Here is a 25,658-nt window from a genome sequence, read left to right on the forward strand (position 1 = left end):
GGGACTGTAAAATAACTCGTTCTTAGAAACGTTATGATTTTTTTCAATACACACAAGAACACAAGCTAGCTCGTCCTTATCAAACTACTCTAGATGGCTAACTTTGGTGACTTTCTACTGTAGATAAACCTACTATTGCCTACATTTCTGAGAGCACACACACAAGTTCTGCCTTAGGACTTCAAGTGCCTAGATGATCAAAACTGAAAAGGACCCATTTACCCAATCTCTCATTTTAGGAATCAGAAAGATAAGGCACCCAGAGGTGATTGATTTGACATAGTATCATCACCCTTATTTCCTAAATAAAAACCAGAGTAGTTTAGAATCTGAGGCCAGTGCACTTCTTGATTCTAAATTCCTGATTTGATTTTGCACCTTCCCATTTATTCTATGTGATTTGTTTCAGGCTGGATATTGTTCACATTTTCCCCCTTCTGGTTTATTAGCCATCCACTAAGTCCTTGACTTGGAAGCCACCAAGATTACTTGAATCTTTGAAACAACCTTCCAGTTGAATGTATCTGCCATCTTGTTGGAAGAATAAAATATTGGGCTACTTGCTGTTGAAGGCAAACGTTCTTAAAATAGAAAAATAGAACAGGTAAAATTCAACACATTTTTGTTGTTGTTGTTGTTGTTTTTGAACCTAGACTGGGGAAGAATAAATGAAAGAGGAGTTGCCTGTGCCCAAGTTCAACCTCCATTAAATTGTCAGGAGGTATCAGCTAGGAAGGGCTTAGAGATGTAAGGAACATTCCAGGGGTTGTCTTAATCTTGAATCTTTCTCCGTGTTTGTTTCTGTTTGGTTTATGACATAGCATAGCTTCCGGAACTGTTCTGGTCTGTGTTTCTTAATTTCCTTCACGATTCACTCATGTGCCAAATACATATACATTAGGATAAAATTTCCTTGCAACACAACTTTTCACATTTTCCTTCCTTGGTGGGGTCCTACCGATCTCAGCAGAACCTGCTGCCCAGAGGGTCACCTATGACTGCCAGTGGAATCCCTAGCGTTTTGGACGCTTATTTTTACTAACACCAGCCATCAAATATAGCTAAACTTCGATTGCAGGCCGGCAAAGCAAATATCAATCAAGCAATCCTGCTGGGAGAGCCTCGCCTATGAACCTCCCTCCACCCACTCTCAAACCCCAATCTCGTCCTGCATGCAACATATTCTGGAAGGGCTGCTTTTGGGGTTTATTGGAAACAAATGAAAAGACCCGACGGTTTTTTTTTTCTCTCAACATTTCCAGGCACAACTAAACACGCGTCTCCTTTTTAAAAAACAAAAAACAAAAACAAAAAAGCCCAATTACATTTTTTTTCCTATTAAAAAAAGGTGGTGGAAAAAACGTCCCAGTCACAAAATTGATCTATATAAAATCAGGCTGTTTTTGCGTTTTCATTTTAGGCTTGGGCGTGCAGGGGGAAAATACGCGACGGCTTGCAACCGAAAAGAAAGCCAAAAATTATGCACTTTTTTTCCCCTCTTTTTTTCCCCTTTTTAAACTGGGATATTTCTTAGCTGCACCGGACACTTTAGCGTGCTTCCTTGGAAAAAGGGAGAATCGCCACGGAACCAGAGCGAGAATGCAGAAAGCCGCGATTTAAACGAGTAGGAACCCCTCCCCTCCCCCCTCCCCCCGCCGCCAAATATCGGCCATTCGGCTCCGCGAAGCTTCCCACCGAGGACGCCGGGAGCTGCCGCAGGCCCGGGGACCAAGGCTGCAGCGCCAGCTCGGGCTCCGCGGGCTCCGCGTCCCGCCCGCCGCCGCGGGGAGAGGCCGCCGGGCCCTCGGCGCCCCGCAGCGGGCGAGGGGAGCCCCGCCACCGGGTTCAGAGGCTTCCCTTCTGCCCGAGCGTCCCCGGCCTCGCCCCCGCCCTCGCCCTCCCAACTCCCCGGCAGACGCCGCCGCCTCCCTCCGGCCGCGCGGGCCCCACGCGGAGCGGCCGGAAGCAGCGTCCGGGCCCATCGCGGGTGCGCGGCCGGCCCGGCGGGTGGGGGCGGGGCGCCGCCCCGGGGGCTGGCTCGGGGCACCGCGGGCCTCCCGTTTCCTCATTCTTGCCCCGCCGCCGTCGCCTCCCCTTCCTGCCAGGTGCTCCGGGACGTGGCTGGAGCCCAGAGGTGCGGCCCCCAACGCCTCGGGCGCCCGACTCCTCTGGGTGGGTGGAGTGGAGTGGGGTGGGGGTGGGGGTGGGGGGCTCGGGCCTTCCTTCCCCCCCAACTCCGGATGAGCGACCCAGGAGACACCCAGCCCCCTAGTTCATCTCTTAAGATGTGAAAGGGGGAGGGAGGATTTACTCCCTGCTTGCTTCCTCCTCCCAGCTATTTCCAGAGTCTGTTTAATAGAGTAACGTACTGGTTCTAGAAAGTTCCACGTAGAGGTTTTGAAGGGTCGAGGTCGGGGTTGTGGGGGTGAGGAGAAGTTTCTAGACGTTGGATGTTCTAGAGAGACTAGCGCTTCTCTGGTCAAGGGAGCTCCTTGCCTCTCCAATGTCCTCTCCGCGTTTCAGTTGCAGAGTCAAACGGCCGGCTGGGGCCTTGCCTCAAGTCTCCCTTCTTTTCACAAATTTTCCTGTACTGCTTCCCACTCTTTGAGGGGAGCCCCCCCCCCCCCAACTCCCATCTTTTACACATGAAGCTTTGTTATACAGCTCCTACCTGGGACGGTGAACTCAACTATCCATTTGTGTTAGTCTTTGCTCCCCAGATGGATCTCAAGCTTCTTGAGGGCAGCCAGGGCCCTCGACTTCTAAGGACCTGAGGAGAGACAGTGCCTTTATTTATTTAGTTTTAAAGATTTGATTAATAAATAAATATTCATGAGAGACACAGGGAGAGAGGCAGAGACACAGGCAGAGGGAGAAGCAGGCTCCTTACCGGGAGCCAGATGCAGAACTCGATCCCAGGACCCTAGGATCACAACCTAAGCAAAGGCAGGTAGATGCTCAACCACTGAGCCGCCCAGACATTCCCTGAGACAGCCTATTTATTTATTTATTTATTTATTGACAGTCCCTTTAGAAGGAATTCTGGACAGGAATTCAGGATATCTGTGTTCAGTCTTTTCTCATTCACAATATGAGCTTGAGCAGAACTCAACCTTTCTATACTTTCAGATTCTTGAATTATAAAATAAGGTGATTGTTCTTGTTGGCTTTTAAGTAATTCTCTAAAATTTATATGGTTTTTCAGTATTCTTGAAAATCTGATATTTAGGATTACTCTGCACGAAACCCAATGTCAAATACTATACATACATTAACTCATTTAATCCTCAGCCCCCAAAAGGAGATATTTTTATTATTTTGATTTTAAAACTAAGGGAATGGAAAGCTCCAAGATGTTTAAGTAACTTGTCCATTGAATCCAGAGCCCAGACTCTTATCCACTGAACTCTAGTACTTCTCTACAGGGCCAACCACTTAAATCCTATACAAATTGTTACCAGCCTATCTCTGTTTGACACAGGCACTATAGTGGAGTAATTGCTCATTGGCAAAGAATTAGAGAGCTGGAGAAACTGATTTTAAAATCAGACATGTATGCAAACTGTAGCTACACATTCTTGGGAAAATAAGCAAATGACAGATACTTGAATGAAAACAAAGCCAAAGAGAGATCAAATTTAACAATAAAGTCAATGAGAGGACTAATTTTTTTTTTTTAATTTTTTTTTTTTTTTAATTTTTATTTATTTATGATAGTCACAGAGAGAGAGAGAGAGAGAGGCAGAGACACAGGCAGAGGGAGAAGCAGGCTCCATGCACCGGGAGCCTGATGTGGGATTCGATCCTGGGTCTCCAGGATCGCGCCCTGGGCCAAAGGCAGGCGCCAAACCGCTGCGCCACCCAGGGATCCCGAGAGGACTAATTTAACAATATAAGACTTTTTTTCCATATCTGACACTAATTGATTAAGAGAATAATTTGCAGGGAGAAGAAAGATACCCTTTATAGTCACAATTTATGTCTGTGACATGCCTAACATGGACAGAGATGGAAATATTCAATATGAAATACAGGTGTTTTTTGTCTTTGAAAGCTAGCATCCATAGGATTGGAAACATTTGAATGTGCGATATTCCATCTCTCAGTTTTCATTTAGTCATTTTATTTATTTTTTAAAAAAGATTTTATTTATTTAATCATGAGAGACACATGGAGAGAGAGAGGCAGAGACACAGACAGAGGGAGAAGCAGGCTCCATGCAGGGAGCCCAATGTGGGACTTGATCCCAGGACTCCAGGATCATGCCCTGGGCAGAAGGCAGGCGCTAAACCACTGAGCCACCCAGGGACCCCTCATTTGGTCATTTTATATACTGCAAATCCAGTCACAATTCCCATTTGAAGGAAAAAAATAATTTATCTTCACTCAAAAGCCCTAGTTTACAACTTAGCACCTCTTGGGGCCTTGGCTGGCTCAATCCGAAGGAGCATATGACTCTTGATCTTAGGGTGGTGAGTTCAAGCCCCACATTGGGTGTAGAGATTACTTAAATAAATAAAACTAAAACAAAAAACAAAACAAAAAAACAACCCGACAGCTTATCACTTCTTGATTGAGAAGAGGAACCAGGTTCAACGAGAACTTGAAGGTACTCCTTTATTATAAGCCCCAAAGAGAGTCAGTTTTTAAAAGCCAATTTTTTCCAGTACTCAGTTTGCAGGAAGTCAGATGAAGAGTTGTATGTAGAAGAACAAACTCTATTTCTTCCTACTTTCCTAACTTTCATAAGTGGATAGGGACTTGACATTATTACAAACATTATAATATTACTGATATTTTTTAGTTATAGAATCACAGATCATCTAATCTGTTCTTTCTATTTTATAGGTGAAGAAACTGAGGCCCAGAAAGGTGCTAGCAGCAGTAGTGGTAAGAAAAAATATTTGCTTATATCTTTAATATATACTTAAGTGGATATTAAAAATGGCAGGCAAAATTAATCTCAGGATAGATACATTAACAACATCAATAATTAATTATTATATTCAGTATAGTAATTACAGTAATTATACTAATAATTAAATACTGAAGATCTAAATGTTATTAAGAATAAGCAGATTTGAATAACTAGATATATGGCCAGAGGGTTTCTTCCTTCCTACTTACTTCCATGAATCCTACAGACAGGGTGGCTGCTCAGATTCCTCTTATCCCATGGGTAAAGAGAAACTGGATAATCCACTTTATTTCTTCCATTTTGGAAATTCTTTGTATGGTTTGATAGATGAGACAGAGACAAAATCAAGAAGAAAATCAAGCTTAATCGTGCTGCCCAAGCCACTCAGATAGCATGTTAGCTAGCTGCAGCTTGGTTCAGGCGCCCTGGAACTTGAGGGCATTCTGACAACACTGATGTATTTCCTATGGCATAAAGACTTAATCTGCAGTTCATTATGTATATAAAACATAATACCTCTACTAGAGAGATCCAGACTTTGGCAAGTTGTGACAACTTTATTTATTTATTTTATTTTATTTTTTTAAAGATTTTATTTATTTATTTGAGAGAGAGAGAGAGAACAAGCAGGAGAGGGGCAGAGGGAGAAGGAGATTCCCCGCTGAGCAGGGAGCCCAATGTGGGACTCGATCCCAGGACCCCGGGACCATGACCCGAGCCAAAGGCAGATGCTCAACCAACTGAGCCACCCAGGCGCCCCTATATTTATTTATTTAAAGCTTTTATTTATTTATCCATGAGAGACACAGAGAGAGAGGCAGAGACATAGGCAGAGGGAAAAGCAGACTCCCTGTGGGGAGCCTGATGTGGGACCCCGGGATCATGCCCTGAGCCAAAGGGAGATGCGCAACCACCGAGCCACCCAGGCATCCCCATGACAACTTATTTTTTATGTTAACATTTATTGAAAACTTTCTTTGTGTCAGATGTTGACCTAAGAGTCTTCTATACATTTTCTCAGTTGTTCTTCACTGTCGCCTTATGATGTGAGTTTTATTTTCCCCACTTACGGATGGGAGAAACTGAGGCTTAGGGAAGTTCTATAAGTTTCTCACCATTACCTAATGAGTGGTTAGTAAAGTTAAATTTGTAACCTGCTACAGTTAGTCCTCATATGTTGGAGCCTCATATTTTAAGAATGAGAGATAAAATATACTTTCCATCTCAAGCTAAAAGAAATAAAAGAATGTGGGAATAATGTAATTAAGATTAACTTTAAATGTAACTTCAAGTTGAAAGTGTCTTTATGTTAGGTGTTAGGGAATTTCCCACTGTGAGTCAGAAAAGGCCATTATCATTGCTTTCTTGGTAGCCCCATCTGTTTTAGTACAGCCATAGTGAAGGTGCTAGAGATGGCAGTACCAGGTCTAGAGCTTTGGCAGGGTCGGTGGCAGCATAGGGTTCAGGGCAGAGGCAGTTGTCTCACCAGACTAGCTCCCTGGTAATATTCAGCTCTGGCTCTGGATGCTAAGCTTTCCATTTATCTAGCTTGATTTTCATTCTTCCTAGCATTTTTCTGAGCTACCTGCATGTTCCTTTTCCAATTAAACTACCAATAGTGGGGCAGCCCAGGTGGCTCAGTGGTTTAGCGCCGCCTTCAGCCCAGGGTCTGATCCTGGGGACTCGGGATCGAGTCCCACGTTGGGCTCCCTGCATGGAGCCTGCTTCTCCCTCTGCCTGTGTCTCTGCCTCTCTCTCTCTCTCTCTCTCTCTCTCTCTCTGTGTGTGTGTGTGCCTCTCATGAATAAATAAATAAAATCTAAAAAAAAAAAACCACCAATAGTCACTTTCTGTTGTTTACAACTAAGAATCGTGATTCATGTACCATGTGATATACCAAATGATGGTGTTTTGAAATTTCTTTTATTAAAAGACTTTGTTTTTTAAGTAATCTCCACATCCAGTGTGGGGTTCGAACTTACAGCCCTGAGATCAAGAGTCACATACTCTACCGACTGAGGTAGCCAGGTGCACCAAGGTGCTTTGAAATTTTTTAAGCCCAGTGGACTGTGGCTGGGAACTGTGGGAGGGAAGTTGGACTCGTAATGTGGAAAGTATCTATATAAATGGGATGGGCCAGATGACAGCTTCTTCAAATTCTATTTTCTCTTTTTCCCCAACTTTGGGCTCTTTTTTTTTTTTTTTTAAAGTTTTATTTAAGTAACCTCTACACCCAAGGGGGGGGCTTGAATTCCAACCCCAAGATCAGAAGTTGCATACTCCTCTGACTAAGCCAGTCAGGCACCCTGGGCTTTTTTTTTTTTTTTTTTTTAAGATTTTATTTATTTATGAGAGACACAGAGACAGAGAGAGGCAGAGACACAGGCAGAGGGAGAAGCAGGCTCCATGCAGGGAGCCCAATGTGGAACTTGATCCCAGGACTCCAGGATCAGGCCCTGGGCTGAAGGCTGTGCTAAACCACTGAGCCACCTGGGCTGCCCACCCCTGGGCTCTTTTTAATGCACATTCATTTTGTTTTGTTAAACTTATGCAAATATATTGGGGTGTCTGGGTGGCTCAGTTGGTTAAGTGCCCAACTCTTGATTTTGGCTCGGGTCCTGATCTCAGGGTCATGAGATTGAGCCCCATGTCTGGCTCCAGACTCAGTGCTCCACAAGGGCATCCACAGGCAGATGCCTGAGATTCTCTTTCTGCCCCTCCCCCCCTTAAAAAAAGGATACCTAGGTGGCTCACTTGGCTAAGCGTCTGCCTTTGGCTCAGGTTGTGATCCAGAAGTCCTAGGATTGAGCCCCACGTTGAGCTCTCTGCTCTTGGGAAGTCTGCTTCCCCCTCTGCCTCTTACCCCACTTGTGTTCTCTCTCTCTCAAATAAATAAAATCTTTTAAAAGAATAAATCTTTAAAAAAACTGAATATATTTAAAAAGCCAAAAATGGTCCTATACCCAAGAAAATGCAAAATTATCTAATTGACTTGTAGAACACAGCTTACATTCTATTTTATTTTACAGCTTTCCTATCTTATCTTGAGTAGTTATTCTTCTGAAGCTGGCCCTTTATGTACAATAGTGGCTGACACTTGTTGATAACTCACATTGTGCTAGGAGCTATGCTAAGCACTTTACATGCTCATTTCTATCCTCTGCACTATGAGGTGTAGGTCGGTATTTTTATAACCTCTATTTTAAAGAAGAGGAAACTAAGGGGAGAGCCCACTCGGGTAGAAAATAGCAAAGCTCACTCTTAAACCTAACAGTCTGACTTCGAACACTCATTCTTCCAGATATTGTATATACCCTTCTCCTGAAGTGGTTTGACTGACCCATCTTTTCTTTTTCTGACCTTTCCTCTTTCTCATTCTCTCTCTCTCCCTAGTTTTTTCTTTCTTAATTGAGAATGACTTGAAAGCATCCAGTCCAGTCCCTAATTGAGCATCTGTAACTGTGTGAGGTGACTGGTTCCATATCTATCAGCTGCAGGTGCCTTTGAGAAGCACCTATAGGTTTGCTCTTTTGGCCTCACGAATTCCTTCTAGCTTCACCTTTTCCTGACCTCCACTGTCCCTTTCCCCTCCACCCCTCACGTGGAATTCTTGTTCTCATCTCCTTATTCCAGTTTTTCTTGCTGCTTTATATTTGAATCCTGTCTCATGACTTTGCTTCTTTGTTAATTAAGGCATTTATTAAGGGATGATGTAAAATTTTACAGAGAGAAGATACCACTCATTTTCAAGGAGTTTATAAAACATTATGAAGCATATAATCTGTTACCTAATTTATGCTATATTATGTATTAATATTTTTATTAGAATTTAGTTAGGCATTTAAGGTTTTAGATTTTTTTAAAAGCTTTTTTATTTTATTATAAAAGTTCTGTTGAATGGGGGCACCTGGCTGGCTCCATTGGAAGAGCGTGTGACTCTTGATCTTAGGGTCATGAATTTGAGCCCCACATTGGGTGTAGAGATCACTTTAAATAAATAAATAAAACTAAAAAAAAGTCCTATACTCTCTCTCTCTCATGATAAATAAATAAAAATTTTTTAAAAAGTCCCATAGAACAATTGGAGGTGACATTCTTTTCTCTTCAAAATGTGTAACTTGAGATTAAGTCTTTAGTTCTGGTTGGGGGCAGTGATCAACATGTGATTTGGGTTGAATGCTAAGGTTTTATGATGACATTTGCTGGAGAAGACAAGGTGTCTGGTAAATGTTAACATAAACTACATACCCCTAGTTTGACTGTGAAAGACAAGGGAATGGAAGAGAAGAGAGTAAGAATTATAGAAATGTGGGGGCTTTTCAAGTACTTGTGAGTCAGAAAGGCTGAAAAAGAGGAGGATAAGATAGATAGAAATGACCCTGGGGAGATTGTGTGTTTAGAACAATGGGAATCTAATTTTGGGCAAATTCTGTAGATGGAGTCCAAAGATGCTACCAAGTTAGACAGAATTCTTATGGTTTCAAGGTGATCAGTCTTTCTAGATCCAGGGCTGGAATATGTGAGAGGTGAAGAAGTTAAAAAACAAACAAAAAACCCGACTCTGGTTTTGTTTTAAAAAGGAAAACAGGAACTACTGTCAAAGCAAAGATAACTTACCCCTAATTTTAATGTGTCTGTGCAATTATATATGTATATGCATAGGTCGCTTTAGGAAGAACCTTTCCTCCTGATGCCACACTGTTCACATTGTTCACCTGCCTTCTTAAATTCCCTCCAAAGAGCCATCCTTTTTATATCCCCAGGGAATTTGTGACCTGGGATGAGTCCCCTGTCTCTATTTTTTCCTAAGACCTTGAAGCCTTAGCTAAATGATGTTTCCTCGGAGAGGCCTTAACTTAGTACCCCGTTTGTTTCCTTTACACGCTTACCACAGTTTGCAAATGTAGTTTTATATTTTTTGTCTCTCCTTCTCAACCTATATCCTGAGAACTTTTCTATCTATTCAACACTTTTTGTCCACCCACCAACTCCCACATAGAGTTCCTGTTAGTAAGTGCTTAACAGACATTGAATGAATGTTTATATTAATGAGGGTCTGGCTAGGCTGCTGTAACAAAGAAATCTAAAAATATAGTGGTTTAGGGGCACCTGGGTGGTTCAGTCACTTAAGCATTCAACTCTTGATTTCAGCTCAGGTCATGATCTCAGGGTAGTGAGACCCACCCTGGGGCTCCATGCTGGGCACGGAACCTGCTTAAGATTCTCTCTCTCGGGCAGCCCAGGTGGCTCAGCGGTTTAGCACCGCCTTCAGCCCAAGGCCTGATCCTGGGCACCCGAGATCGAGTCCCACATCGGGCTCCCTGCATGGAGCCTGCTTCTCCCTCTGCCTGTGTCTCTGCCCTCCCCCCACCCCCCGTGTCTCTCATTAATAAATAAATAAAATCTTAAAAAAATATTCTCTCTCTCCCTCTCCCCCACTTCTGCTCACTCTCTCTGTAAAACAAAACAAAACAAAACAAAACAAAACGAAACAAAACAAAACACCAATAATGGCTTAAATATGGCTGAAGTTTAACTCTCTTGCATGTAAAATTTCAGAGGAAGGTAAGAGCCCAGGCGGTGGAGTGCCTTAGCACCATGAGGTCATTCACAATCTGAGTTTCTTCTACTGTGCTCCTCCAGTATTCCTTAGGTCTTGGCTGCATGGTTAAATCTTGGCCACCTCCACATTCCCATTCTGTCTGTTCGTAGGAAGAGGGATAGAATGAAAGTGGAAGGCAAGCAATTTCCTATAAAGCAAATGACTTGAAAGCACACCTCACTTTCATTCATGTTTTGTTGTGATAAACTTAGTCATAAGGACACACTTACCAGTAGAGAAAACTAAGAAATGTGGTCTCTGGGTGGGTAGCCACGAGCTATCTAAAATAGAAGAAGGGAATGACTGGGTAGCTCAAGTGGTTGAGTCTGCCTTTGGCTCAAGGTGTGATCCCGGGGTCCAGGGATGGAGTCCGCATCAGGCTCCCTGCAGAGAGCCTGCTTCTCTCTCTCGTCTATGTCTCTGCCTCTCAAGAATAAATAAATAAATAAATAAATAAATAAATAAATAAATAAATAAAATCTTAAAAAAAAAGTAGAAGAAGGAGATAATGAGAATTGGGGATTAACTAACCATTTGCCCTATTGTTGGGTAAATGCTTGTTGAAAGAATGAATATTCATTCTTATATTATCAGAGGTTGGAATAATATAGGAGCTTGGGGGCTATGTTTTAGAACTTCAGAAAACAAGGATGTGATAAAAAGAATATTAGACACTAGGATAGCATCAAATATATTCAGCGATACAACCGCTCACCTGCAAATTTGGGGCAAGGGAGAGTTAAGGATCAAGAAATTGAGCAAAGCAGGTGCAGGGCAGCTCTGGGTCTTGTGATTACACACCTAGTTTTGTTAGAATTTGGGTATAAAATCTCTCCCTTCAGCAGGCTTCCAGAAACAAGCCTTTAGCTAGCTCCCCGGTCAAGAGGAAGCTGTTTTGAGGCAAAGACATTACTTGACTACTGACCTTGTCTCTTTATCATCCTAAATTTGACACTATCAATGGCTTTGGAAGCTTAAGGCCCAAACCAGAGCCAAACCAAATAATAACTATTTCAAAAGATGTGGATAAAATTTATTTTCCACTGATATATCCTGATACGAAAATAACATTTTAATGAGTGAAGGCTGAGTATGGAGTCCTATGACAATGCTTGTACCTGCCCTCCTCTCTGAAGGGCAAAGGGCATCTCGGAAGGCTTATCATCTACTGGCCTGACCACATCAGTGCTGAGGAGAGGAAGTGGCCCAGCTGCTGCCACAGCCAGAGCTGTCGTCATGTCTGTGGCTGCAGGAGACACTGGGCTCAGTGTTAGCCTCTTTTTCCTTAAATTTCCTCAGCACAAAAAAAGCTAACCATTCCCATTTGCCCTTTTGACAAAAGATTAGAAAACCTGTTTTGGGGCTGTCTGGGTGGCTCAGCGGTTGAGTGTCTGCCTTTGGCTTAGAGGGTGATCCCCGAGTCCTGGGATCGAGTCCCGCATCGGGCTTCTTGCATGGAGCCTGCTTCTCCCTCTGCCTATGTCTTCGCCTCTCTCTTCTCTGTGTCTCTCATGAATAAATAAATAAATTCTAAAAAAAAAAAAAATCGTTTTGCCCCTCTCTCTGCCTTTTGCCTTGTCAAACTCCTTGAGCTGAGTTCATGGGTCTGTCCTCTGTGAAACCTGCTTCACAGAGAGTGAATCCCTGCTCTGCTCCCTTTGAATTTTCTACTTTTTAGAGCAGTTAGCACTTTTGGAATTGAAATTCTTCTTTGTGCCTCTTTGTAAACTTCTCCAGGATAGACATCATCTTATCAATTATTGATTCTCTCTGCCTTGTACAATACTTGGGACATGGTAGGCAGTTGATAAATTTTTGTTGAATGCATGAGTGAGGGATGGAATAATTCTTTGGGTTCTTTCTGCAGCTTCTTAGCTATACTAATATGCTTGCAATTCCCAAGGTTTAGCAACACCAAGTATGATTCCAAGTTCTTCCAAAATGTTGTGGGTTTTTATTTTAATTTCAATATTACTTGCTTACTGATGTTAAATGGAAGTTCAAAATTCTTTAATAGAGAATTAACCTTTTGTTATGGAATGAGGTGTAAAATGGTTTAAATGTAAATGTTGTTTGAATTATCATACTGACTGAAGCTCAATGAAACTAAAGTGTAACCAAGCAGTCAATCAAAAAGTGTAAATAACTGATACTTAGAGTCTTTTTTGTTTTGACAGAGGGGTGGAGGTCAGAGAAAAGTTGGTGCTTCGGCCTTAGTGGGGGTGGAAGAGGATGGGAGGTCAAAGGGTCACCCAGGTAGAAACAGAGGCTAGAAAGGGAAACTAGGGGCCACTCATTTAGTTCTTCCGTAATGTCTCCATTTTAGGGAGAAGTATGACACAGGGTGCTCATGTTTGCAATTTTGTGAGAATGGTGTTGGGAACTATAGGCACACACACACTGCTTTATAGGATTTGTTATGATTTGGGTGTTTATGCATGTGTGCACTTAAAAAAAAGTTGACTTTGTTGCAGAAGAGTTTTTCAGAAGAGTTAATTAAGGGTTATATAACCTAGATAATACTCAAAAATACCTCTGCTGGTAGTAGAACAGTTTAGATACATTGCATGATTGACTAGGTGATATTGGGGATGGGCCTGGACAGGAATGGGTAGAAGTTATGCCAAGATTTGATTTTGAGTTGGAGTCCCTGGAACGGGGATTGCCATAATCTGTTTCATGTTACCAGAGGATCTCAGAAACCTCAGATTTTACAGATAGAGCTGCTTAATTAAATAGCTCCAGGCACTTTGTAAGCTTCCAGTTAGTTCTCTCAGTATGTTTGGAAGTGGAGAGCAAATATGTGCAAACAGAGGTCCAGTGCTACACAATTGGTTTAAAATTTGCTGCTTGTGCAATGCCAAATGATCAGTTTGACCTTTTTTTTATTATTTTTATTTTTTTTAAAAGCTTCCATGAAATGGAATTGAGCTAGAGTGCTAGAGTATTAGTTTGAGAGTCAGATGTCCTAGGTTTGTTTCTGGCTCCACCCTGAATAGCTTTGTGACATGTCACAGATCTCATAGATCACTTCTCTCAGGATGGAGGTGAGATTCTTTTTTTTTTTTTTTTTTAAGATTTTTAAAAATTTATTTATTCATTCATGAGAGACACACACACATACAGCTAGAGAGAGAGGCAGAGGGAGAAGCAGGCTCCATGCAGGGAGCCCGACATGGGACTCGATCCTTGGTCTTCAGAATCACACCTTGGGCTGAAGGTAGCACTAAACCGCTGAGCCACCCAGGCTGCCCTGGAGGTGAGATTCTATGAACCTCAGGGTTCATTTTAGACCTAAGACATTCTGTGTTAATATTCCATTACAATAAGTAGAGTGTTTGACATAGCAAACTTGTAGCAGAATTTGGACTGGAACACATTTCTTATAACCTATTTAACCTCTACTTTTGTTTTGTTTTACTTTTTAAATTGAAAGATAGCATGCACATGGTAAATGCATAAAGTACACTAATCTTAAGGGTACAGATTGCTGAGTATTTATTTATTTATTGCTGAGTATTTTTAAAGTAGGTATTAAGTTATAATTTAGTTATAACAAGATTCAGCCTTTTTAAATGTATAGTTTGATGTGTTTTGATAACTGTATTCCATCATGTAACACCACCCAAATCAAGATATAGATGATTTCCATCATCCCAAAAAATTCTGTTGTGGCCCTTTGCAGTCAATCCCCTCCTACCCCAAGCTTCTTGGCAACCACTGATCTGTTTTCTATCCCTATAATTTTGCACTTTCCAAAGTGTCATGTAAATGAAATCATACTGTATATAGACTTTTACATCTGACTTTTTTCCCATAATCTTTTTAAGATTCATCACATACCCATATAATTGCGATGTAGATCAAGATATAGTACTTTTCTGGGACCCAAAATGTTCTTGCACATCCTTTTTTAGTCAATAACCTTCTCCCACTCCTCTGATTTCTACCATTGTATTAGTCTTATCTATTTTGTGTCTCAGAAAAATAGAATCATACAGTAGGTACTATATGGCTCCCCCCCCTTAATGTAATATCTGTAAGATTCCTTCATGTAATAGCTGGTAGTATGTTCTTTTAAAAAATCACTGTGTGGCATTCCACTATATGAATATATCACATTTCATTTATCCATTCTACTGATAGAATTTGGGTTGTTTCTAATATTTGGCTATTTTGAGTAAAGCTATTATGAATATTCTTTTTTAAAAATATTTTATTTATTTTAGAGAGAGAAAGCTCAAACAGGGAGAGGGGCAAAGGGAGAGGGACAAGCAGACTCCCTGATGAGCAGGTAGCCTGATGCAGGGCTCAATCCCAGGACCCTGAGGTCACAACCTAAGCTGAAGTCAGATACTTAACCAACTGAGCTACCCAGGTGCCTCTGTTATGAACATTTTTTGTTGATGTTCTCTGACAATATTTGTTTGAGAATATGCATTCATATGTCTTGGTTACATTCCTAAGAGTGGAATTGCTAGATCATAGGCAAGGTACATGCTGTCGAATGGTTTTTTTGAAGTGGTTGTACCAATTTATCCTGTCACCATTAGTATATGAGAGTTCCAGTTACCCCACAGCTTTGTCAATACTTGGTATTGCCAGTCATATTTTACCTTTCTGGACAGTTGTAGAGTTACCACTATTTTTCCCCATTTTTTTAATTGTGGTAAAATACACATACATAAAATTTATTTTCATAACCATTTTCAGTGTACAGTTCAGTCATATTAATACATTCATAATGTTGTGCAATCATCACCACCATCCATCTCTAGAATGTTTCATCTTGAAACATTCTAAAAACTGAAACTCTATACCCATTCAACAATAAATCCCTTTTCCCTTCTTTCTTCCAGCCCCTGGCAACCATCATTCTACTTTCTGTCTCTATGAAGTTGGCTCTGCTAAGTACTTCTTATAAGTGGAATCATACATTATCTGTCTTTTTGTGGCTGGCTTATTTCACTTGGCATAATGTCCTTAGATTCATCCATGCTATAGCATGGTTGCAGAAATTCCTTCCTTTTTAAGGCTTAATAATATTCACTATATATTGTTTAAGGCTAATTAATATTTATATCCTGCTTATCCACTCATTCAATAGCAGACACTTGGGTTCCTTCCATGTTTTAGTTATTATGAATAGTGTTGGTATGAACATGGGTTTATAACTATCTTTTTGAGACCCTACTTTCACCTCTTTTGGATATATGCTCAGAAATGGATTTGCTGGATCCACTCTTATTACCATAATAGATCATTGTATTTTAAATTTTTTGAGGAACTACCATACCGTTTTCCACGAGGGCTGTACCATTTTATATTCCTACCAGTAGCACACAAAGGTTCCAATTTCTCCATATCCTGCCAACATTTGTTATTTTCTGTTTTTTTTTTAATAGTAGCTATCCTAATGGGTATAAAATGGTATCCCATAGTAGTTTTGATTTGCATTTCCCTGATGATTAGTAATATTGAGCATCTTTTCATGTGTTTATTGGCCATTTGAAATCTTTTTTGGAGAAATATCTATTCAAGTCCTTTGTCCATTTTTAAATTGGGGTATTTGTTTTTTTTTTGTTGAATGTTAGGAGTTCTCTGTTCTGGATATTAGTAAATAATACTTTTAAATAGAGTGAAATTGCACGTGCAACCCCAATAGTACAATTCAGAGGTGTGGAGTAATGAGTAATGAGTAATGAGTAAGACAACAAACAGGGTTAAGCAGTGGTAGAGACACCTTTTTTTTTTTTTTTTTTTAAAGATTTTATTTATTTATTCATGAGAGAGAGGGGGGCAGAGACAGAGAAGAAGCAGGCTCCATGCAGGGACCCTGATGTTGGACTCGATCCCGGGAACACGCCCTGGGCTGAAGGCAGGTGCTAAACCGTTGAGCCACCCAGGGATCCCAGAGACACCTTTTGTTAGCAAAAAGACTCAAGTTAAAAAAAATTTATTGTATCTGTATCACTAAGAAATAGTGGTGGTGGTGATGGGGAACCTTTCCTTCCTGATTCAATCACCCCACCTCCCCTTTAATATTTATTTAATTCCAGTTTCCCCTGTAAGGTAATATCTAGGGTGTTGGTTGGTGAGGACCCCTGTACTTTGACCTTATCAAAAGAAATAGATGAGTTTTTTCCTCTTCATTTGAGATGGCCTTTGGAAGTCACTATCAAACCTCCACTGAAATCAGGGTGATAAATGTTCAAGAACAGCAGGGTAGTTGCAGAAAATCCATGAATGGTGTGTGGGTCTGTATGCGTGTCTGGAGCAAAAATATACTTCATATCTTCAAAGATAGCAGTTTCCAGGAAACACAGTGAGGCCAAGAGGTTCGTTTAGGATTCCACTGTTATTCTTGATGTTGATAGCACCAGGCAGGTTTGAGTTGGTGGGCTATGGGTGGGCCTTGCAATGTGGTTGTTCATCTGATAACATGCCTGTGAAAGTACAGCTCAAACTGTCAGGGTTTTTTGTACTCTATACCTAATGTAGACTGTATAATGGAGTTTTATGTGTACCTAAGAATCAGTATGCATTTTAGAGTATTTCTGGCCGCTCTACAAATACATGAATCAGATTAAAGAATAGTCAGTCAGACTTGTATTAAATATATATTCCCATAATGGTAATTATCTTTTTTTCTTGGCTTGACATTATTATAGCAAGCTAAAATAATAGGAGATAAGTAGCTATTATAAATGAACCATTAAAAGCAACAGTGAGCCAAAGTTATCATTGATCTCTCCCTGTCTCTTACTTTATAAAAACTAATGTAGTGAATTGCCTTGGACTTACCTACTTTAATAATAAATCTGTTGTGTCAGGGCAGGGACCTGATGTTTTCTTTTACTCGTAATTTATAGTCTATTGATTTAATCCTCTGAATATCTCACCCAATTTTATAGCATAAAACCATTTCTTAATTGAAAGACAAAGGAAGCTTGGATGAGACCACATGGCAGAATGTTTTTATTGAAGATTTCTACTTGATCAATAAATAGCCAAATAAATATGAACTTACTTTTCAGTGACAGTTTCAAGTTGAAAAGACAAAAAAAGACAAAAAAAAAAAAAAAAAAAAGAGACGCTTTGATTCATCATCTATGTGGGTAATCAATTTATAGATATATTTAGAAATTTAGATTTTTTTCCATGGGCAGGAGAGAGAGAGGCTTCTGGAAACATTTTAAGGAGAATACTAGCTTCTTTTTTTAGTGAGTCATAAACAAGAACGTAGAAAATGAACTCAAGTAGCAGACAGTTTAATGAGACTACATAAAACATTGATGTTGTACTGCTAAAGTTCTTTCCTCAACTTGTGGAAAAGAAAGCCAGCACTTTATGCTCCTCCAGCCAAAGACTGGCACCTTTCCACTTGGCTGTATATGCCAGGATGCCAGGTGCCACACCACCACTTGCCCGGCCACTTGAATAGAACTAACTGCCGACTTCCTCTTACTGCCAGTTTTAGATTTCTGGCAATGAGGATTACATAGCCCTGCCCTAGCCCTGTCCATCTGCACAGATCTTGAGCTTAGTGTCCTGCTCCTGAGCTTTCTTCCCCACTTGTCTCAAGCAAAAGTGTAATGAATACCATCAAATATCACTGAGAAAAGGCTAAGAAATAGCAAATTCAATAGAGATGAAACAGGATTCATTTGACAGAAGGCTTTTCTCTATTTTTGTCTACTTGCCTACTTATTTATTTGTTTAATTTTCTTTCGATGTCATAGATCTTACCCAGGTAAGCTAAGAAAAAAAAAAAAAAGACCATGCATCATTGTCCTGTCACAAGCATAACTCAGCTTGGAAGGAAGCAATTTGAGGATGGCTATCCTATTTCCATGCTTTATTTTTTCTTCACCTAATGCAGATAGCTATAGAGAATATGGAAGAGTACCTTAACACTCACCCTTTGAAGAGAAAGCAGTGATTTTTTATGGAGCTTGTAATTCATGCCATCAATTTCATCTGTGGTAGGTCCATGTCAAAATCAGAGTAATTAAATGGAATGGCAGTCCTGTTAAATGTGTTCATGCCATTGCATTGGCAATAAAGCATGTGCAAATTTACAATTAAGGCCTGTCTTTCTCCTTAGCCATAGAGAATTGTGACAAACATTAAGTTGCACAGGCATAGGAATCCAAATGGGTATTCCTCAAAATAAAAACACCAGGTGGATAGTCTCAGGATTATAATATCTTCTTATGCAATTACTCTTTTTCACTGCATATTTTTTGACTGAATAATAATTACTTTTGCACTGAGAAAAGGCAGGATCAGCTAGTTTCACCTTGTTTTATTACAGTCTCCCTTTTTAAAATTTGTAAAGCAGCATAGAGTCATAACTGTTTATTCAGGTAAAAGTATATTTGTTCCAGTTCTTAGCTTTCAAATAGTGACAGACTGTTTCAAATACAGCATACTGAGCTTTTTAATACAGTCACTTTGGTGCTGCAAAACACACCATTAAGATGCATATGGATGGTGTGGTTAATTTCCTAGCCTATCACTAGGAATCATCAATATAACAGAGATAAAGGAGTTCTGAAACCTAGCCCAAGCAGTGAATTGACAGCCATCTTTAACCACCATGACCTAAGAATGACCCTGAGCTCCGCTGGGTGCAGGAGTTAGATACGTTGCAGAGCACAGGAATCAGATATCTAACAGGCCTATAGGCCCCCACTGTGTGGCAACTGCAGAATCACTTGCAAGGTCTGATATACAGATATGTGACAGCAGTGATGCCAACTTTAGGCTCTTTCTCCGAAATAGAATTATGCATATTTAATGTTTACTACAGTTGCTCCTGCTTTGTAGACTTAAGATTCATAAAAGAACAATTATCAAGTTTTTATATTATTTAGAATATTCTAATTTGACCACAAATTTGTGTCTGCAAATATTGGTACTGTGTGTATACACATTTTATGCATACACTCATCCAGAATTAATTTTATATCAATGGAACAATATATTCTACAGTGCTTAAAATAACCCATGGCATTTTATGATAAAATGTACGGTTTGTTTTGTTTTTGGTAGCTCTTTATCCCTAAGTCTTACATCTTAAATTTCTCACTTACATCTTTAGAACTTGGTCAGTAATGATAGGTTTGGGGAAACACATACTGAGCTGCAGAGTATGGATTTAGGCTCAAATGCCATGCTACCTTGTTACAGGAATGCTACTTGGAAGAGCTATGGTAATAAAGCAGAGCTTTTTTTTTTTTTAAAGATTTATTTATTTATTTATTCATGATAGAGAGAGAGAGGCAGAAACACAGGCAGAGGGAGAAGCAGGCTCCATGCAGGGAGCCCGACGCGGGACTCGATCCCGGGACTCGATCCCGGGACTCCAGGATCCAGGATCCAGCTCTGGGCCAAAGGCAGGCGCCAAACCGCTGAGCCACCCAGGGATCCCCCTAAAGCAGAGTTGTTAATGAGGGGATAGACATTTGGAGGAGCTAAGGAGCTAAGTTAGTAGCGTATGCATAATGACTAAAATGTTTACCTATCCATCAGGGAAAATGCAGCTGGGATGATATCTATACAATTTCTTCCAACTGTAAAATGTATTTTAAAAATTATTCACAAATAATAAATAATCATAATAATCTGCTATTCCTCTGAACTTTCGCTGATTTTCAGGTTTTTTTTTTTTTTTTTTATGATAGTCACAGAGAGAGAGAGAGAGAGGCAGAGACACAGGCAGAGGGAGAAGCAGGCTCCATGCACCGGGAGCCCAACGTGGGACTAGATCCCGGGTCTCCAGGATCATGCCCTGGGCCAAAGGCAGGCGCCAAACCGCTGCGCCACCCAGGGATCCCTGATTTTCAGTTTTTCAAAGACCACTGTAGCTTTGGAATTTCCCAGAGTCACTTTGGAAGTTCCACAGGCAGCACCACAGGAGCTGCACTGTCAGGTCTTTGTGGGTTCTATGACCCCGAGGCAGTGCCAAACACTGCATAGAGCTGGAGCTCCCACCCTGACTCCACTGCATGAGGGTAGGGTGGGAAGGGAAGCCCTATGCCCCCTAATTGCAATGCTGAAAAATAGTAGAGATTTTGAATCAAGTCTTCACAATACCAAATTTTAGTTGAATCACCTCCCCTCCAGGATCATCACAAAATGCCAAATTCAACTGCTACATTTACTCCCAAGCCCATGCTTTTCCCAGGATGGCATTTCATGGTTGTTATTATTCCTTGCTGTGCTTTTAATGAAAGAAACAGGTAGTGATATGCATACTCTAATTGCTAATGCTTTCTAATAATATTGTAGTCTGGGTTTCTGTATTAGTTTTGTGAAAAGTGTGGAGGGATCTATGGCTCAGGGAAGAGTATTACTTCCCTGGTTCTGTGACAAATGAGGATTTTAATCTGATTCATAACCTTTTACAAACAGCTCCATCTTGACCAGAGCACTGTATTTGGTGACCTATTCAATTTATTAATGTTACACATTGGGCCTAAGTGCCTACAATGGGAAAATGACAACAAGTAAGTACTGGTGACCTCATTAACTTGGCTAATACCGCTGAATGGATGGCTTTGCATTATGGGAGTTTGCCCCATGGAAACCCTTCTACCTGAGGACAGAGATAGTAAGATACAATCTTGCTGTTGGCTGCTGCAGAAATTTATATGTTTCAGCCACTCTGCTCATTTGCATATACCCCAGTGCTTTTTATTTTGTAATACTATCTTTTGTGCCCAGATGACACCTCTCTCTACATAGGATTCATCTTTCGTTTGACTTGTTTATCATCACACATCTGTAATGTTTTAGGAAGTAGAATGTTTCATGGTTCAGTTTCAGGAAACAGAGACCATTCTAGCTCTTTTAAGAAGAGATTTAAATATGGAGAATTTTGTCCTTATACAGTCGAAGTTTTGAGCTCAATGTTGGGCCTACAGAAATGACTCACAGAGCTGTACCGCTGAACTAGCCTGAAATTTTATTTTATTTTATTTTATTTTATTTTATTTTATTTTATTTTATTTTTATTTTATTTTTATTTTATTTTATTTTATTTTATTTTTTAGAGAGAGACACAGAAATAGTGAAGGAGATAGCAAGAGAGAGCATGAAACAGGGAGAAGAGGGAGAAGCCAGCTCCCCACTGAGCAGGGAGCCTGACACAGGGCTTGATCCCAGGACCCTGAGATCATGACCTGAGCCAAAGGCAAGCACTTAACTGACTGAGCTACCCAGAAGTCCCTAGCCTGAAATTTTAACTGCTGTTTGATTAGGAAGTTAAAGAATCAGGATGCTGCTATGGAACTGTGGAATTCAAAAGCTCACCACAATAACCTCACAAGACTAGTGACTGGGTGCTGGAACTTGACTGCAGAAAAGTCCAGTATCTCCCCTCCTTAGCCCTACTTGCCAGCCCCAGGAGAAAGAACAGCACAATGATTGCTTCTATCTCCTTTCCACCTTCCAGATCTCATGTGATTATATCTACTTGGTGGGTCCTGATTCCAGAACTCTTGCTGCAAGGGAAGGTAAGGAAATATGTTTTTTTTAGGGGCGCCTGGGTGGCTCAGACATTAAGCAAGCCATCCTGAAATTTCTGCCTGGTTTTCAGTTTTCCAGGCCACAGATCCATTTGATAATCTGTAAGCATCCCCTCCCCTGCCCGCCCCCCCACCCTCGCCCCGGTCTAGAATAGAACTGAGATGGAGAGAACTATGATGGAATACATTCTGCAGTTCTCAAGAATGATTCAAGACTCTGGGTATACTATTTGTCTGTATTTCTGTTTTTAATTTGAAATTGTTTTTGCAATAATGTAACACTTAAAAAGAAAAAAAACCCTCAAGCACACAGAAATGTAGACAGATGGTATAATGAACCCCCATCTATTCACCACCCAAATTAAATTGCTATATAGATTTTGTCATTTTCTTCATCAATCATCTTTTTCCTCCTTTGCTGAAATATTCTAAAGCATATCTCAGATATCATGCCATTTTATCCCTACATTTCTCAGTATGAAATTAAAAAAAAATAGCCTTTATTTACTACAACTGGGAATGATTCAGCTAAAAATCAAAATATTCTGGGGCATCAGGAGCTTAAAATCCTTTCTCCTAAAACCATAGATGCCAAATACACCTCTGACTCAGTACGAAGCCTACTGAGTATTCACAATACTAAAAAGATTGCAGCATTCCAGGCAATATGAAAGGAATTAAAAAGATAGGTGTGTTCTATGCCTACATGGACAGAAATTTGGCTCATTTCCTATTGAAGCAGTTCAGACATTTGAAAGGTACCATAGCTGCCAGGTGGGTGGATCTGATCATCTTTAACAGTGGTCCTTTTATTAAGGACTTAAGATTTTCTTCTTTGAGATTTCTTTTTTTTCTTTTTTAGATTTTTATTTATTTATTCATGAGAGAGACACAGAGAGAGGCAGAGACACAGGCAGAGGCAGAGGGAGAAGCAGGCTCCATGCAGGGAGCCCAATGTGGGACTTGATCCTGGATCTCCAGGATCACGCCCTGGGCTGAAGGCAGACGCTTAACCACTGAGCCACCCAGGCGTCCCTTCTTTGAGATTTCAACATGATTGAAATTGATATCTCTGGAAAACTACTTATAAAATGAGTGTGAAGCTCAAAGTTTATTTTAATGTTACTAATACTATCTTGGGCTTCAATATAAGCACCCCAATCTGGTTAGCTTGAGATATTTTCTTACATACAGTTTGATATGCAGGGATAACTGTATTCTAAAAGAAACTTGTGGTTAGAATTTTCACATTAAAAAATTCAATTGGGATTGTTGTCAGAGAGATTATAAATCAAAGTTTAGATATGTGGTTTAGCAGTTTCTCTTTAATTTTTTATTTATTTATTTATGATAGTCACACACACAGAGAGAGAGGCAGAGACACAGGCAGAGGGAGAAGCAGGCTCCATGCACCGGGAGCCCGACGTGGGACTCGATCCCAGGTCTCCAGGATCACACCCTGAGCCAAAGGCAGGCGCTAAACTGCTGCGCCACCCAGGGATCCTGCAGTTTCTCTTTAAATAAAATATCTGGTGTAGTTTCTACAAAGTTTCCAGTGAACCTTGTTCTCTGAACCCACAATTCAGAAGGTCTCCTGAGCCCTTGATCTCTGGCAGCATTGCCATTGCTGTTGATCTAGGTGAAACAAGGCAGGGGTAGAAAGAGCAGCTGGAAATAGCTATTGATTTATTTATTTGATATATATTCATGGAGTTTCTGTTATGTGCTGGGCACTGTGCTAAGTACTGTGGGTAAATTAAAGAAGAAATGACAAGGACCTTGGTTACAAGATGCTTATAGTCTACTGAAGGTAAGACCTTTACACAAAGTAGAACATGAAAAAAAAAAACAACAAAGTAGAACATGAAGTATAGAATAAATATGGGAATTCTAAAGAGGAAAAAATTTGTTCCTTTTAGATTCTGGGATCTGAGACAGCTGCATGGAGAGATGGTAGATGAAATGAGCTGGAGAGTATATTTCGAATTTGGACATGGTCAGGAAAGAAAAGAAAGTTTCCTCAGACTGTTCCAAAACACTGTATTTTTTACAGAAGAGCCTCAGAAGCTGCTGCCCTCAGGTGTGCAGACAAGTGATATTGCTGTTTTTCAGTACATGTCTTATGTGTTACTTATGTATTGTGTATAAGTTATATATTACTAATTATGAAAGGGACAAAAGAAATTACTTGTCAAATATTCTATTTTTTAAAAATATTTTATTTATTTATTCATGAGAGAGAGAGAGAGAGAGAGAGAGGCAGAGACACAGGCAGAGGGAGAAGCAGGAAGCAGGCTCCATGCAAGGAGCCTGATGTGGGACTTGATCCTGGGTCTCCAGGATCACAACCTGGGCTGCAGGCGGCACTAAACTGCTGCGCCACTGAGGCTGCCCCCCCCCCCTTTTTTTTTAAAGATTTACTTGTCAAATATTCTAATGCTATACCTTATCAGTGTTCTGTGAATCTCTTGTAGCTTTGCTTCTGTAACCCCTCTAGGATTTGGGGATGAATAGGGAGCAAGCTGTTGCTTCCATCAGTCTTTAATGTGAAATAACTTTAATTCATAAACTTTCCAACCTACCCCCATATGTAAAATGCACAAAGGTATAAATAAAAGGAGATAAAATATAATAAATAGCAATAATTGTGTTCTGTTTTACCTCCTTAAGTCTTTCTTTAGTCTGTCTTTCCACATGTTCACCATCCAATTCCAGGTTGGTAGTTCTCACTTAGTATTCCCTGCCTTTAGCTCCGTTCTCTTCCATTCCAGTCTATCCTGCAGAGTGAAATTTCCACAGCTCCAATATTTCTTCTTGCTTAGGAATCCTTCAATGACACTGCATTGCTTCTAGTATAAAATTTGAATTCCAGTTTATCAAGCAAGGTCTTCCACAATCATTTGATCAGGATTGAGGTGTTTGATCCAAGAGTATTGAAGTACAATGTAAGCAATTGATAAATATAGTTGAATGTTATGTTATAGGGTAAAACAATAATTGGTATAACATGATAATACATTTACTCTTGACTATATCTTGTTTGGTATTTTTTTTAAAGATTTTATTCATGAGATACACACAGAGAGAGAGAGAGAGAGAAAGAGAGAGAGAGGCAGGGACACAGGCAGAGGGAGAAGCAGGCTCCATGCAAGGAGCCCGATGTGGGATTCAATCCAGGGACTCCAGGATCACACCCTGCACTGCAGGCAGGCACCAAACCGCTGAGCCACCCAGGGATCCCCTTGTTTGGTATTTTTCTTATCCTATTTCTTACATGAGCCATTTAGCTGAACCTTACTTTATGGAATAGATTCTTTATTCTATGAAATTAATTTCTGAATTTTAAGAAATTTTAAGAAATTTCCACACTAAATTCCTTTACAGAATTAGAACTTGATCCTTCCATAATGTCTCTTGATCTTAAAATTTAAAAAAATTTAAATTTTTGGGATGCCTCAGTGGCTCAGTGGTTGAGTGTCTGACTTTGGCTCAGGTAGTGATCCCAGAGTCCTGGGATCAAGTTCCACATTGGGCTCCCCATGGGGAGCCTGCTTCTCCTTCTGCCTATGTCTCTGCCTCTCTCTGTATGTCTCTCATAAATGAA

The 25,658-nt window shown here is 40.5% G+C and overlaps 1 long non-coding RNA gene across 6 annotated transcripts in view; it reads left to right on the top strand.

Moving 5' to 3' along the window:
• The first annotated feature begins 1,999 nt into the window (after positions 1-1,999).
• Positions 2,000-25,658, top strand: part of LOC140608813 (uncharacterized) — a 151,118-nt gene continuing 127,459 nt past the window's right edge. For all 6 annotated transcript variants that reach the window (XR_012010793.1, XR_012010795.1, XR_012010796.1 and 3 more), the window contains exons 1-4: positions 2,000-2,134; positions 4,849-4,890; positions 21,982-22,042; positions 23,974-24,134. This is a non-coding gene — a long non-coding RNA (uncharacterized lncRNA). The remainder of the gene's footprint in view (positions 2,135-4,848; positions 4,891-21,981; positions 22,043-23,973; positions 24,135-25,658) is intronic.

This window comes from Canis lupus, chromosome 18 (genome assembly GCF_048164855.1).
Source record: "Canis lupus baileyi chromosome 18, mCanLup2.hap1, whole genome shotgun sequence".
Classification (NCBI taxonomy): Eukaryota; Metazoa; Chordata; class Mammalia; order Carnivora; family Canidae; genus Canis; species Canis lupus.